This window comes from Hippopotamus amphibius, chromosome 12 (genome assembly GCF_030028045.1).
Source record: "Hippopotamus amphibius kiboko isolate mHipAmp2 chromosome 12, mHipAmp2.hap2, whole genome shotgun sequence".
Classification (NCBI taxonomy): domain Eukaryota; kingdom Metazoa; phylum Chordata; class Mammalia; order Artiodactyla; family Hippopotamidae; genus Hippopotamus; species Hippopotamus amphibius.
In genome coordinates, this window is record NC_080197.1 from 84053704 (window position 1) to 84070057 (window position 16354).

The 16354-nt window shown below is 38.5% G+C and overlaps 1 protein-coding gene and 2 non-coding genes across 9 annotated transcripts in view; 2 read left to right on the forward strand and 1 right to left on the reverse strand.

Moving 5' to 3' along the window:
- The window catches only part of LOC130832663 (cyclic AMP-dependent transcription factor ATF-7), a 94813-nt gene that overhangs the window by 1512 nt on the left and 76947 nt on the right, over positions 1-16354 (forward strand). The window contains exon 1 of one of the 7 annotated variants that reach the window (XM_057701234.1): positions 8389-8514. The exons of 1 other annotated variant lie outside the window; for it this stretch is intronic. The gene's annotated coding sequence lies outside the window, so the exon portion shown is untranslated. Of the gene's footprint in view, positions 1-8388; positions 8515-8766; positions 8849-8902; positions 8959-8979; positions 9045-16354 lie in introns of those variants that run through there. 5 more of the 7 variants (XM_057701240.1, XR_009048348.1, XM_057701235.1 and 2 more) reach the window with 5 other exon arrangements.
- LOC130834281 (U6 spliceosomal RNA) lies at positions 6051-6152 on the reverse strand. Its single transcript, XR_009048662.1, has one exon. It is a non-coding gene; the product is annotated as a U6 spliceosomal RNA (small nuclear RNA).
- On the forward strand, positions 6190-6261 carry TRNAE-UUC (transfer RNA glutamic acid (anticodon UUC)). The gene has a single exon. It is a non-coding gene; the product is annotated as a tRNA-Glu (tRNA).

The window sequence follows — 16354 nt, forward strand, 5'->3', positions numbered from 1 at the left end:
TGGATATATTTTGAACGTAAAGGATTTCTGCATCTACAGGATTTGCTGATATAGGATGATATAGGACTTTGAGAAAGTCATTAAGGATGACCCTAAAGGATGTGGGTGAAAAACAATTGGAAGGAGTGACATCAGCAAAAATGGTGGATTAAGAACCTCCAAAAATCCACTCTTCCGTATAAGCAATGAGAACACTGGTATAATTGTCAGTATCAACTTTTTGAAACTTTGGAAATTAACCAAAGGTTTGCAACAGTGAACAGAGTGTTTATGCAAGAAAAATAGCTGAATCTCAGTAAGAACAGTGAATTATGTGGCATTTTAAATAATTAATTAATTTTTTTGGCTGCCTGGGTCTTAGTTGAGGCGTGCAAGATCTTCACTGAGGCATGCAGGATCTTTTGTTGTGATGCACTGGCTCTGTCGTGGCTTATAGGCTTCTCTCTAGTTGTGGCACAGGGGTTTTCTCTCTCTAGTTATGGCACGTAGGCTCCAGGACACATGGGGCTCTGTAGTTTGAAGTGTGCGGGCTCTCTTGTTGAGGTACACGAGCTAAGTAGTTGTGGCGAGCAGGCTTAGTTGCCCCATGGCATGTGGGATCTTAGTTTCCAGACTGGGGATTGAACTCGCATCCCCTGCATGGGAAGGCAGATTCTTACCACTGGACCACCAGGGGAGTCCCTTATGTGGCATTTTAATTTGCCCTATTCCCATCTTTTCCTCTCCCCAGCTCCATGGTACCCTTGAAAACCAAAATCCTGCGATCACAGTGAAAACCAGCAGCCCCATATCCCCATGGAGGGGGTGGAATGGGGTTGGAGCTCCTTCAAAGCCTCATCTTTAGAGAACTGTCATTATTTGACCTGTCTGGTGGTTCCCTGGAAGATCCATTCAAGGCTATCTTTATTTGATCTGACTCAGACTCTTACGAACAGCCTTTTCCTTGGAGGCATTTGTTTAAAATAATGAGAGGCAGTTTTTCAACATTACAGCTGCCTGTGGTGGTGGATAGCAGTTGAAGTTAAAAAAAAATAGGCTAACCAAAAAATTTGGAAGGAAAATCTGGGGATTACAATGTCCACTGGGGCTTTGGAATATTCTGACAGGTTCCTGGAAGTCTAGAAGGCCATGCACATTTATAAGACTCGGTGCGTGGTCAGGAAAGACCTTAGAAGCCCTTAAACTCTCACTATTGACTAAACTTGAGGCTCTGCATAAGCAGAAAGTGACGCCTAAGGCAGAGTTGTGAATTGCCTGGATGAGTGTTGAAGACATACCCCAATATGAATTTGAAGTCCCTTGGCAAAGACATACTGGTTCCAGGCATTTAAGAAAATCTCTGTCAACTAATTACCTGACTGCTAGGCTAACTCTGCAGAGACTTCAGAGGATACACATGACAAAGAATACACAATTTACAGAATTATTTCAGAAAAGCCACTAAATAAACAACTACCACCAATATCAAACAGCATCAAAAGAGACCTTGGGTAAGGGGAAGAATCTGATTTTTCTTGTTGCCACATTATATTATTTTAAATGTCCAGTTTTCAACATAAAATTATGAGATATTCAAAGAAACAAGAAAATACAAAAAAGTAGTCAATAGAAACTGTCTTTGAGAAAGATCAGATAATGGACTTACTAGACAAAGACTTTCAATCAGCTATTTTAAATATATCCAAAAAAACAGATAAAGAACATGTGATACACGCACGCGTGCGTGTGCGCACACACACACACACACACACACACAAATGGAATACTACTCAGCCTTAAAAAAGATAAAATATGCCAAATGCAACAACATGAATGAAACTTGAGGGTATTATGCTAAGTAAAATAAGACAGATGGAGAAAGACAAATACCAAATGATTTCACTCATATGTGGAATATAAAAATAAAATAAAACAAAACAAAAATAAATGAACAAATCAAACAAAAACAGACACATAGATACAGAGAACAGAGTAGTGGTTAACAGGAGTGGGGTAGGGAGGAGGGAGAGCAAAATGGGTAAAGGGAGTCAACTTTGTGGTGAGAGTTGAAAACTAAACTTTTGGTGGTGAGCACACTGTAGTGTATAAAGAAGTCAAAATATAATGTTGTACACATGAAACTTATATAACATTATAAACCAGTTACCTCAAACATAAATAAATAAAATATGTTCAAAGAACTAAAAGAAACCACGTGTACAGGCCTAAATGAAAGAGACTGTCTGACCAAATAGAGAATATCAATGAAAACACAGAAATTATTATTATTTTTTAAAATTTATTTATTTATTTATTGGCTGTGTTGGGTCTTCATTGCTGCATGCAGGCTTTCTCTAGTTGCGGAGAGCAGGGGCTACTATTTGTTGCAGTGCACAGGCTTATTGCGGTGGCTTCCCTTGTTGCAGAGTATGGGCTCTGGGTATGCGGGCTTCAGTAATTGTGGCACATGGGCTCAATAGTTGTGGCTCATGGGCTCTAGAGCGCAGGCTCAGTAGTTGTGGCACACGGGCTTAGTTGCTCCTCGGCATGTGGGATCTTCCCGCACCAGGGCTCAAACCCGTGTCCTCTGCATTGGCAGGTGGGTTCTTAACCACTGCGCCACCAGGGAAGCCCAGAAATTATTATTATTATTATTATTTTAAATTTATTTATTTATTTATTTTATTGGCTGTGTTGGGTCTTCATTGCTGCACACGGGCTTTTTCTAGTTGCAGCGAGCGGGGGCTACTCTTAGTTGTGGTGCACAGCCTTCTCATTGTGGTGGCCTCTCTTGTTGCAGAGCATCAGCTCTAGGCATGTGGGCTTCAGTAATTGTGGCACATGGGCTCAATAGTTGTGGCTCATGGGCTCTAGAGATCGGGCTCAATAGTTGTGGCGCACAGGCTTAGTTGCTCCGCAGCATGTGGTATTTTCCTGGGGCAGGGATTGAACCCGTGTCCCCTGCATTGCCAGGTGGATTCTTACCCACTGTGCCACCTAGGAAGTCCCAGAAATTATTTTTTAAAGAACCAAATAGAAATTCTTATGTATAAAAATGCAATAACGAAAATGAAACTTTTACTAGAAGGGTTCCACAGCAGATTTGAGCAGACAGGAGAGAAAAAGTAACTGTTTTAGGTCAATTGAAATGATCTAGTCTGAGGAACAAGAAGAAAGAATGAAGAAAAATGACCAGTGATATGCCATCAAGTGTACCACAGGAGGAGAGTAGTGGAGAGAAAGTTACAGAAAAAATATTTGAGGAAATAATGACCAAAAACTTGCCAAATTTGATGAAAAATCATCATCTACATATCCAAGAAGTTCAACAGACTCCAAGAAGGAAAAGTTCAAACAGATCCATACTTACACACATCATAACCATGCTGTCAAAAGTCAAAATTTAAGAGTGAATCTTCAGGGACTTCCCTCGTGGTCCTGTGGGTAACACTCCCAATGTAGGGAGCCCAGGTTCAATCTCTGCTGGGGGAACTAGATCCCACACGCATGCCGCAACTAAGAAGTCCACATGCCGCAACTAAAGATCCCACATGCCATAAAGAAGATCCCATGTGCTGCAACTAAGACCCAGTGCAGCCAAAACAGATAATTTTTTTTTTTTAAAAGAGTGAATCTTGCAAGCAGCAACAGAGGAGTGACTCACCATATATAAGGGATCCTCAATACAATTTCTCATCAGAAACCATGGAGGCCAAAGGTAGAAGGGTGCCTTATTCAAAGTACTAGAAGAAAAAGATTGTCAAACAAAAATTTTATATCCAGCAAAGCTATCCTTCAAAAAATGAATGAGAAATTAAGACATACCCAAATAAACAAAAATGAGAAGAATTCATCACTAGCATGCCTGTCCTACAAGAAATACTAAAGGGTGCCTTTAGGCTGAAGTGAAAGGTCACTAGACAGTAACTAATCCACATGAAGAAATAAAGAGTACCAATAAAGGTAACTACATAGGTAAATATAATATAAAAGGCTGTAAATGTAATTTTTGTTTGTAACTCTTTCTCTCCTATAGTACTTAAAAGATAATTGTGTAAAACAATAATCATAAATCTATGTTAATGGTTATGCTAATTCCAGCAGTGAAAAGCTGGAAGAATGACCTCGGTTCTTGTCTTCTTTGAGGAAAGAATTCAGTAAAGAGAACAAAATTATGAAAAAGATCAAAGTGTTTATTAGAAGCATAGTACTTGTGGAAGAACACACAGGAGGACTCAGAGTGAGTTACGCACCATAGGGGCAGCTTAAATTGCTTCTATGGGGGCAATTTTCTGGGTTGTCTCTGGCCAGTAATCTCCATATTTGGTCTTGGTGTGCATGCTTATCTCTCAGCCAAGGTGGATTCCAGCTGGCATCTTCTCCCTCCTTTTGTCCTTCCTCTAGACTGAGGGCCTTCTCTGAGCATGTGTTGAGCCAGAAAATCCTCAATAATGCACCCAATCAGGGCCCAATGCTCCCACTGGTATCCCATCTCGAAGGGTCCACAAAAGTGCTCAGCCCAGGGAAACCAGTTGCAGCTGTTCAGCCTGGGGCATATCTATCTTTTACCTCAGTACAATGAGGAAAGATGCAATTTGTATGACAATAACAGCACAAATAGAGAATATCAATGAAAATATAGAAATTATAACAGCACAAAGGAGAAAGGAAATAAAGCTATATAAGAGCAAAGATTTTGTATGCTATTGAAATTAAGTTGGTATTCATGCAAACCAGATAGTTATAAACAAATAATCCTGTTACAAAATGGGTAAAGGATTTGAATAAACATTTCTCCAAAGAAGATGTATAAATGGCCAATAAACACATGAAGTGATGTTCCGTGTTACTAGCCACTAGGGAAATATAAATCAAAACCACAATGAGATTCCATTTCACATCCAGTAGGATGTCTAGAATCAGAAAGATGGACAATAAAAGTGTTGGTGTGAGGATGTGGAGCAATTGGGAACTTCATATATTGCTAGTAGGAGTAAAAGGATGCGACTGCTTTGTAAAACAATTCGGCGATTTCTCAAAAAGTTAAACGTAGACTTACCATATGACTCAGCAAGACCATTCCTCAGTATATATCATGAGAATTGAAAACAATGTCCATGTGAAAATTTGTAAATGGGTGTTCAGAGTCACATTGTTCATAATAGCCCAAAAGTGGGACTACCCAAATGTCCATCAACTGATGAATGGGTAAACAAAAATTGGTATATTCATTCAATAGAATACTGTTCAGCTATGAAAGGAATAAAGTACTGATTGCTACGTGTTACAACATGAATGAACCTTGAAAACATTGTAAGTGAATGAAGCCACAAAAGGCCACATATTATATTATTCCATTTATATAAAATGTCTATAATAGGCAAATGCACAAAGACAGAAAGTAGACTTGTGGTTGCCAGGATTTGGTGGGGGTAGATGGGGAGTGACTGCTAATGAATATGGAGTTTCTTTTTTTGTTTTTTTAAATTATTTATTTATTTAGGCTGTGCAAGGTCTTAGTTATGGCACACAAGAGCTTCGTTGTGGCATGTTTAGTTGCGGCATGTGGGAACTGTAGTCACAGCATGTAGGCTCTTAGTTGTGGCATGCAGACTCAGTTGTGGCATGTGGACTTCTTAGTTGTGGCATGTAGGATCTTTACTTGTGGCATGTGGACTCTTAGTTGCAGAATACATGTGGGATCTAGTTTCCCAACGAAGGATCAAACCTGGGGCCCCTGCATTGGGAGTACGGAATCTTAGCCACTGGACCACCAGAGAAGTCCTAAATATGGGGTTTCTTTGGAGGGGGTGATGAAAATGTTCTGGAATTAGATATTGGTGATAGTTGCATAACTTTGTGAATATACTAAAAATCACTGAATTGTATACTTTATTTTTATTTTATTTATTTATTATTGAAGTATGGTTGATTTACATATACACTTTATTTTTTTCTTTTCTTTTCTTGTTTTATTGAGATATAATTGACATAATAAACTGCATATATTTAAAGTGTACAATTTGATTTTTTTTTCTTATTTATTCTCTACATCTGTGTCTCTATTTCTGAAAAATATGGAACACTTCACAAATTTTCATCATGCTTGCACAGGGGCCATGCTAATCTCTGTGTCATTCCAATTTTGGTATATGTGCTGCTGATGCAAGCACTATATATATACACTTCAAAAAGATGAATTTGGGGAGTTCCCTGGTGGTCTAGTGGTTAGGACTTGGTGCTTTCACTGCCATGGCCCAGGTTCAATCCCTGGTCAGGGAACTGAGATCCCACAAGCCGAGCAGTGCAGCCAAAAAAAAAAAAAAGAATTTTATGGTATGTGAATTATATCACAATAAAAAAAATACAACTGGAACAATGAAGGTAACTTTTACTAAGATAGGAAAGATTAGGGAAGGGGCACATGTGGGAGAGAAAGGAAATATTTATTTTGGACATGGTAAGTTTGAAATACCAATTAGACAGCCAAGTGGATCTGTTAAGTAGGACATCCAAGTAGGATTTGTTAATTAGTCTGCAGTTCAGGGGAGAGGTACGGATTGGAGACATATATTTGGGGAAAAATGAATTAATACATGTAATACACTTAGAGTGGGGCCTAGAACATAGTAAGATCTATAAAGGCTGGCTATTATATTTATTATTCTGTATGTATAGAGTCAATTGGCCTAGCACAATTTGTGGAATCCCTTCTTCTCTGATTTGTAATGCCACCTCTGTTATACACCAATCTCCCATATATATTGAGTGTCTGTTTCTATCATTGTATTCTTTTAAGTAGGAATTGTTTTAGGGGAGAGCAGATTGGAAATCAAGACTCCTCTCAACTTTTCTCTATTCACTTCACAAGAATATAAGTGTACGTTTCTGTTTCACTTTTGTTGTCTAGGGAGAAACCACCTGGATCTTTCTACCTTTCAGAGGCTATGAGGCTAGATAAGATCCTAGGCAGGAAGTTCAGAAAGCTGAGTAATATAAAGCTGCAAAAGGAAGTTACTTGAGAGAAAAGAGATTCCATAGGTAATATTTTGAGTCAACTCTCCTTATAATTACAACATTTTAAAAGTTTTTTTTTTTTTTTTAAGTTGTGGTAAAAAACCACATAACATAAAATTTACCACCTTGGTAAAACCATATGAGAAAATTTTAAATACAGTCTTTGCATTTGATGTTTCACCCAAAATCTTCCCGAAGCTATCTCCTTCTCATAGTTCAAAGGTTCCTTCTTCAAAGAGGCCTCTCAACACCAGGTTTAAAGTTGCTACCCTACTCCTGGTCACTTACTGTCTCATTACCGTGAAGCACTCTTCACTAACTGAAATACAGTATTTGTGTTTATTAACTGTCCCCCACTCCCCACTAAAATGTGAATTCTACCAGACCAGGGACCTGGTCTGTCTACTTTTCTCCCCAAGCCTAGAACAGTTTTTTGCACATAGTATGTCCTAAGTATTTGTTAAAATACTTGCTGAGTAATAAATATAGTGCCTTTTAATGCCAAAGAAGTTTCACATACATTATCTCATTTGATCATTACAACTCTTTGAGTAAAATGGGATTGCTGGCTCCACTGTAAAGGTACTCAAAGAAAATGATAGAGTTGGGAGCTCGCTTTTCCCAACACATTCACTCCAGTTCTAGGGCTAAAATATTTCCAACTACTTTGCCATTAAGGAAGTGATAACTTTGGAGGGCAGTATAAACAATCTGCACATTTTTTAAAAAGCCGCCAGTTCCTGCGGTTGAACTTTTACCACTCCTCACCCCAATATACAGTCGGTCACACACACACAGCAGAGATTATGTCCACAGTGATGCTACTGAGTGCAAAGAAGAAAAGGAAACTACTCGACTATTTGAAACACTGAATCACCTCGTGTAGCTGTTTCGTTTTACCCCCCCCCACCTTTTTTTAATTAAAAAAAATTTTTTTTTTTTTTTTTTTTTGGCTCTGAGGACGGCTTGCGGGATCTAGGTTCCCCCACCAGGAATAGAATCCGTGGCCCCTGCAGAGTCCAAACCACTGGACCGCCAGGGAATTCCCCCCGCCCACACGCTTTTTTAAAAAAACAGCTTTACTGAGGTATAACCTTGTCTCATTTGTAAAGTGCGCTCCTTTGAGGTAATCTAGTTTTCTAGTATGAGAACGGTTTGGATCTCCATTACTACAAGCACCTGTAAAGATTCCCCTTCCTTCTTTTTCTTTCTCCCCTTACACTCGGCAGCCTAACACGTGTGCCCAGCACTCACGGAACTCGCTTAGCCTCCCCCTCAACCCCGGCCCACCGAAAGCCCGGCCCCTTCTTTTCCCGGAGCCCCGCCCCTCGGCCCCTTTCCGACTCAGGCCTCGCCGATCTCGCCCTTCCTCCAACCCTTCTCCATATATCGCGAGAAGTGAGCGCGCCTGGCCGGACGAGAGAAAAGTATCTGCTCCGCTGAGGGGGGAAAGAAGGAGCTGGAGGCAGATTGTGGGATCGAGCGTGGGCGGGCGGGAGGCGACGGAGCTACCAGCGGGTGAGTCCTGATAACATTAACTAGTCCATGATCTGACGGGAGTCTCCCCGTCAACTCTGGCCAGTCCCAGTGTCCCAGGCCGGGGTCTCCCCTCCCAGTGCGTGTTGGACGGGGGCGCTGAGGCGGTGGCCGGGCCCTGTCTGAGGAAGAGGGTGGGGCATGGACTAACGCCGACCAATAAGAGAGAAGGAACCTACGATTGGCAGCGGCGAGCACTAATGGGAGGTCACCTTTACTTTGCGGAGTGCCGCCCCTCTTCTCTCCCTCCTCCCGCCTCCTTCCTTTGGGGGGGGGAAGGCGGGGCCAGAGGCCTGAAGTGTGGGGAGAACTTGGGGTAAGTAGCCCCGGGGGGCACAGGGCGTGGCAAGGAGAGGGGAGTTGATTCCTGAGGGAATGGAAGTCTCGTGGAGCCTGGAATGGGGTGGCATGGGAGAAAGGGGAGAGGTACTAAACTGATTGAAGACCCAGAGCTGCTTCAGAGAGTGGGGTTAGAGGCTTGGCACTGGAAGAGTCGGGGTAATGGGCAGGAGGTAGGGATGAGTAGGTGAAAACATGGCATTTGGTTTTGCTGGGAAGATAGGGAGTAAGTGGAAGTGAGAGCATGGCATTTCGATTGAATTATACAAAAAGTATCAGGGACATGATACCAGAGAGAAAGTATGGATATGGAGAAATTAAGTGAATGCGTTTAGGAAGACTTAATAGGGATGGGCTTAGTGGCCAAAAGGCAGCACTTTGGGAAGGGTATGGGGGAATCCAGAGGGGTCGGGAAGGTGTTTGTGAAGGAGATGGTTGATACATACAGGTATTTAGCCTACGTATCAGAAAAAGCCTGGGAAATGGATTTAGAGCTTTTGGTGGATATGGCACCCAGTCTGGTGACCAGCCTGCAAGAAAGCTGGGATGGAGGTAGAGAAGGAGAGAAATAGAACACTTTCATTACTTCTACTCTGATTTCCTTTCTCCCTCCCTTCCTCTTCCCACACTTCATCTCTTCCTCAACTCAGGGATGGGGGCTTGGGACCTAAGCGGCCAGGTTGGAGCCCCAGCGGGAGTTATATGTTGCTCTGAGTTGCTTATGTTCTCTGACTGGGGTGTTTACTACCCAGGGCACCTCCTACCCAGATTCCCGCGTTGCTACTTTCCTAACTTTAAAAGTTTGTTCTCTACTTATCAGAGGTGTTTTAATGTCTTTGAAGGTTGTATCATAGTAAGTGTAGATTTGTGGGGGTGTGCAGAGTTTTCTCCACAAGCTCGCTTGATTCCTCTGTTTAAAAACTTTTCAGTAGTGTAAGTAATTCTTATGGAGACATAGGTCTTTATAGGTATCTTAAGCACAGAAAAATGTACTAAACTGAAGTTTTTGTTAAATGTGTTTCTTACCCACTCGTATTCTTGAAGAGTTGCTAAATGGTTGGTTGCAGTTAGTTTTAGTTAGCTCATGTTTTTTTTAAGTGGTGTGAATAAAATGGACACGTATTTCAGGAAAGTGAAGATTTTTCAGTTTCTTCCTTTGTGTTCAGATTCAGAAGCTAAAGATATGTCATAATATTGATATCCTGGGGGCAAGGGTTGGGGAAATCAAACAATTTGTACTTAAACATGGAGGATATAAGGTAAGTGAAGACTATTGCGAAATGTAACACGTCTGTAAGAAAAGAAGCTAAAGAAAAGTTTGGCAGCTATACTAAGTAGTCTTACCAGTTCTTAATTCTGCACAAAAAAGGGACGTCTTTGCCCTTTCTTTGATAGTTGTGTATTATTTAATAATGAAATAATACAGGCAACTAATTAATAACTTCTTTACTATTGCATAGATTTGTCTTTTACATTCCTTTTCCTTTTGGAAGCAAAATAACATCTGAAATACCGGTAAAGGTGTTATATGAAGAGAGACCAGAGTATGTTGCTTTGTATTTACCTTTGGTTTTCAGCAACCATTTGTCCTCCTGGCCAGGAAGTTACGCCTGCAGCACATTGAGACCAATTAATTACTGACCTTTTAGCATTAATTACTTAATTGGGTTCCAGTATTTCACATTCAGAGCATTGCTATTGGACATTCAGACATTTTCACAGTTTGCCTAGCAGCAGCACAAAAAGACAGCCAATGAGAGAGCAAAGTTCTTGTTTTATTCTTCCATCCTAGAATTTGTGATAGGTTTGACTTGGGCACCATCTCATTAGTGTTAACACCTAGCAGAAAGGTTGAATGATAAACACTGCTCATCTTTAAACTTATGGATCAAAGGTTACATCCTGTGATAGTTTTAGTGTTGTAACTTTTAAGCATTTTTGTTTACCAGGGCTTTTAAATGTTAATAGATACTGTTATTGTATATCTCCTTTCTCTCCCCACTTCCAACCCAAAATGAAATTTGTTTTTTCAACCTACTCTCAAGCTGCTGCTTTAAGCCCCTGGCTCTGCCTGAACACAGCTGCTCTGAAGTTCTCACAAGTTATTGTTTTGTACATGTCAAGAGTGAGTTTTCCCTGGGCTGCAGTAGGAGGGAGTCAGTGTTAACAGCAGCCTCCTATCCACGTCTGATGAGGAGGAGCCTTTCTGAGAGGAAGTTTTAGGTGGAGCAAATAGCATTGCCATGTAAATGTTTAATAAAAACAGCTCTCTTCTTGAAACTAGTTGGCAAGCTGGCATACAGTTGTCCCTTATCCCTTGATAAAGGTACTAAAGTTATGGTGCATGTGTTGTTTCTTTGAGAAAAACAAATGCAGCATTCATTAAAAAAGAAAAAGCATTATTTCTTTTGTTGTTGGTTTCTCTAATTGTACTATGATTTTAGAGTTCATGAAAAAAATGTCTTCCATCTCTAGAAACATGTCAAATAAAACAATTTTTAAGCTTCTCAGTTTTGAATGTTGTCTACGCCTAACAGGCTTATTTTAAGATCAAGTATTGATATGTTCATGAAATGTGAAAATGGATCATTTTGGAATGTCCGGTGGGTGATCTTTTAACTTCTAAATGCTGTAAGGAAGAGGTCCCTGCTTCATAGATACCCTGTTCCATTATTGGAGCTCTACTTTTAGAACATTCTTTACATTGTGAGGCTCTTTACTCCTGCCATCTGAAGCTACAATAAATAAACCTAATTCCTTGTCAACATGGTAGTCCTTCAAATATTTGATGACAGTTATGTCCTGTTAAGGCCTCTCTTACTGGGGTAAATATCCCACATTCTTTCAGCCATTCCTTAAGTGACATTTTTAATAAAGTTCAGTCTCCTTATCAACTTAGTTGCCTGAGTTTTTAGGGTTTCTTATCTAGATCTGAATATAACATTTCAGTTATTATCTGATCAATACAAAGTACAGGGGAGAGTAGGGCCTCTTTTTTCACTGCACTGAATACCTCTGTTCTTAAAGCCTAAGATCACATTAACTTATATAATTAATTTTTAAATTTTAATTGAGGAATTTGCATTTATCCCTGTAATTGTCATCTTGTTAGTCTTGGTTTATTGTTTTAGCTCAATAATGTTATTTGGCCTTTTTTTAAATTTATTTTTTGTTGAAGTATAGTTGAATTACCATGTGTTAATTACTGGTGTACAACAAAGTGACTCAGTTATCATATATATACATTCTTTTTCATATTCTTTTCCATTATGGTTTATCACAGGATTTTTTTTTTACATTTATCTATTTATTTGGCTGTGCTGGGTCTCAGTTGCGGCACACGAGATCTTCATTGTGGCATGCGGGATGTTTAGTTGAGGCATGTGGGCTCTTGATTGCAGCATGCATGCGGGATCTGGTTCCCTGACCAGGGATGGAACCTGGGCCACCTGCATTGGGAGCGTGGAGTGTTAACCACTGGACCACCAGGGAAGTCCTTTATCACAGAATATTGATATAGTTCCCTGCGCCATACAGTAGGACCTTGTTTTTATCCATTCTGTATATACCCGTTTGCATCTGCTTGTTATTTAGCCTGTTAACCATTCCTCATATCTTTCTATTGTTGATAGTTAAATTTGATAAACATGACACCTATGTTTTTGTTTTAGGTCACTGGTAAAAATATATGAGTGGAACAATGCTGTGTAACATCAGCACACTATCATTAGGTTGATATTAATCCATTAATGAACCTTTTGGGTAAAATTCAGTTATGAATCCACCTACTGTTTTATTATCTAACCTATATTTCATATGAGGTATTAAGAGGTGTTCTGGTGAAATCTAAATATGTTCTGTGTCTGACATTATCCCTGAGCTCCTAGGCTAGTGACCCTGTCAAAAAAGAAAGTAAAGTTAAACATGAGTTACTATTTAGCTTTCTTATGCTAGTGCTTATAGATCATTGCATTACTTGTTCATAAGCCATCTATTTAATAATTCATTTTATAATCTTCCTGAGAAGCAATATTTAATCAGAATACAGTGTCTGGGCTCTGCTTTCCCTGGCCCCTGTTTTTTCTAAGTATTATCTTTTCCCCATTTCCAAGATCTCTGGTCCTGCTTCCTTTAAAAAATAATAATAATTCTAGAATGATTGAACAGTGTTTCCTCATAGTTCCACGTTTTTTGTCATTAGATGAAATTCTGTTTTGGAAACTCTTTTAGGAAGAAACATCATTCCCTGAACATTTTAAGTTACATATTAAAGAATTAAACTATTGCCCATATAACAGTTACATTGTAGCTTCCTACAAATATTGACATCTCCAGTTTAGACCTAACTTTTCATTTTATGTTTGAAATAAAAACCTACAGCATGTGTAAAAAAAAGTACACATACATATATATATATATACATGATATATGTTATAGTTTATTGGTGTTGTGATCTAAGTTTGTCATACTATGTGCTGTAGGTAAAATGGTACTTACAAATAAGATAAAACATCAGAGGACATCTCTAGGGACTAAAGACTTTATGTTGGCAGCCAACAACTTTCCCGTGTGTTAATTTTAGCCTGATAGTTGAATTTATGTTTGAGCAATTTTAGCTGATAAATGCAGTTTTAAAGCACCTTCCTCTTTTGGGGTTTTAATTTTTACTTTCATTTTTAGAAAACTGCAAATTGTGAATGGAAATGTTTGTGTGGAATAAAGTAGCATGCTGTTAGGGACAGAATACAGTTTCTTTTGATGCATTCTTATCTATCTAGATTGTAGTTATGAATTCTCCTGGAAAGCAGACGGATGGACTTGATGACCCCTCAAGGTCCTTTCCAGTCCAAACATTCATAAGTAGAGGCTCAGATAAAGGAACTTATTGAAGAATCAGGAAGAAAAATAGAATGTAAAGAAAATGAAATAGAAATGGTTCTACTGACCCAGTGGGAATGAATAAACAAAAAGTAAGGAACATAAATGACAAGAAATAATAATTCCTTTGAGCTAAAAACAAAACGAAAATCAACAACAACAAATATTTTGCACTGGGGTCATTTTATGTCTTAAAATATTTTATTATGACATTTTCTGTTCAGAATTTCCCTGGTGGACACTGTGTTGAAAGAATGTGGTTGGTTGTTTTTTTTTTCCCTTCTGTTGTCATAGTATTTTGTTTCCTTTCCTTCTCGTTTGTCCTTTTGTTGAGAAACTTAAAAAAAAAAATCTGAATAATGTACTCACTGACTATACAATGAAGGCAAAATTCGTCAGCTTTGAAAGTAACCGTATACTGCATGGGTTCCTTGGAAAGGAAGGATGAATATTCAAATTCAGGAACAGTTTTAGGAAAAGACAAATTTACTATCTAGTTTTTAAAACTTTGTAAGCAGACATCTAGGAAAGATTCCCAACTAAACCAAAGGTGAGCTGCTACAGTAGTGTCATGAAGGAGAACAAAACTCATTGCAAACTCATGTCTTTGTTAGCTTCTTTTTATCTTTTGATTAATTTAATCCTAAGTGTTCTCATATATTTGAAACCTGACTGTGCAGAAGTTTCTCTAATTCAGTACTACATTTATCCTTAATAAATGTCAATTTGTGAAAGTCTAACAAGAGCCAAGATTTAGCTTGAAAAGTTACTTTGTGATCTTGTGGCCTGGGCCTCCATGGGAATAGTTTGTTCTGCTGTAGCCCCACCTTCTCACAAAACCCAACTTGTTTTCTTTAAGTGGAATTACCTACTAATATCTTCTTATCTGGTATAGTGCTTCTTTCTGACATAGCTGACAGAGATTTATGTTCCCCACATTTTATTTGGGGCTTAAAATTTACCATGTAGTAGAAAAGTTACTTTTTTTTCAGGTTAAAAAATAGAGCATAACCGTTCTTTTTGAAATAGGAATATGCCTGACTTTGTTATAAAAACAGGGTGACTTATTGAATATAACATACGATTGCTATAAATGATTTGTGTGGCACCAAGTTTCTTGCCAGTAATGTTTATTTAAGCTTTATCAAACTTGAGTAACACCATCCTGGTTTTATTTAACATGGTTTTTCTGGTATTTCTGGTACTAACATATCTTTTATAGCACCATTTAATTTTTTTTTTTTTTTTAAGTTTTGGTCAAGCAGTAGTTTGCTAATATTTTACATATCTATGTTAGGGACTTTTGAAAGTCAGTTGGATACCCCAGCTAGGTCACTGTGTTGCCAGTATGTGGACAGTCTTAGAAAACAGATATTTTTCTTGTGAATTTCTAAGGGCCTCCATGATTATTGTTGTGGGATATTGTAGCTGTTTCCTGTCTGGGACCAAACTCATACTGGGATTTAATGTTAAAGTCTATCAGGTTTGTTGTTTGCAGCCTATTTAAATTAAGTCCGTGAAGATTTAAAATTTATCCTTAAAGATCAGGGTTTTGGGGTTGATTGCTATTGCTTTGTTGTTTTAGGGATCACACTTTATCTGAAAATGAGTAGGAAAAAAACCAAAACACAACACTAGATTTTTGACAGCCTACCAGTTTCCAGGAATTTTTTTTACTTCTAAAATCATATTGAGGCCAAACATGGATAAGTATAATGTTCTCTAACATCTAACTCTGCTTCCCACTGTCACTCTAGCAAGTTGTTGTTTCTTTGATTTTGCTTTATTAACCTTTCTGAGAATAGCTCAGAATAATTCCGTGAATCCTCCAAAAGCCTGGAGAGACTTTTAAAAAGTTCTTGTCTAGTAGTTGCCTGTATGAAGCTGCTTCCATATAGGTTCTAAGCTTTGGCCATGTGTTGCCTAACTTATGATTCAGCCTAATTCTCACTCCCCTCTGTTTTCAGTCATTTGCTGCAAAACTATTTAAGCTGGCTCCTTTCTTTGAAACCTGTCCTTACATGTCTGAGCCTGAAATCCAGAAATTAATTTTGACCTTCTCTTTGATCATTTCAGGACACTCTACTGTTTATTTCTCAAACTGTGGGTCTCAAACTGCTTTTGGTCTCAGTACCCACCCCTTTATACTCTTAAAAATTATCAAGAACTCCAAAGAGCTTTTGCTTATTGTGGTTATATTTATTTGTATTTAGCAATTAGAAATTAAAAGGAGAAAACTTTAAAATATTTATTTACTTATTTTAAAATAACAACATAAATAACTGTATCTATAGTTTTTTAAAAATGGGGGGGGAAGAACATCAAATATCTGGCCAATAGAAAACAGCTGTATTCTCATATCTCCTTCTGCATTCAATTTGTTAGGATATGTTGTTTTGGTTGAAGTATATGAAGAAAACCTGTGCTTACACAGAAATGTAATAGGAAAAGGAAAGATTATTTTCAGATAATTGTAGATAATCTTTCTTCTTTGATGCTACATCAAAATCTGAAAAGTGATAGTTTCTTAAAGGTTAGCTATTGTGTAAAATCTGACACCACATCTGTGAACTTTTACATTAAAATGAATTGGCCTATGTTGCCT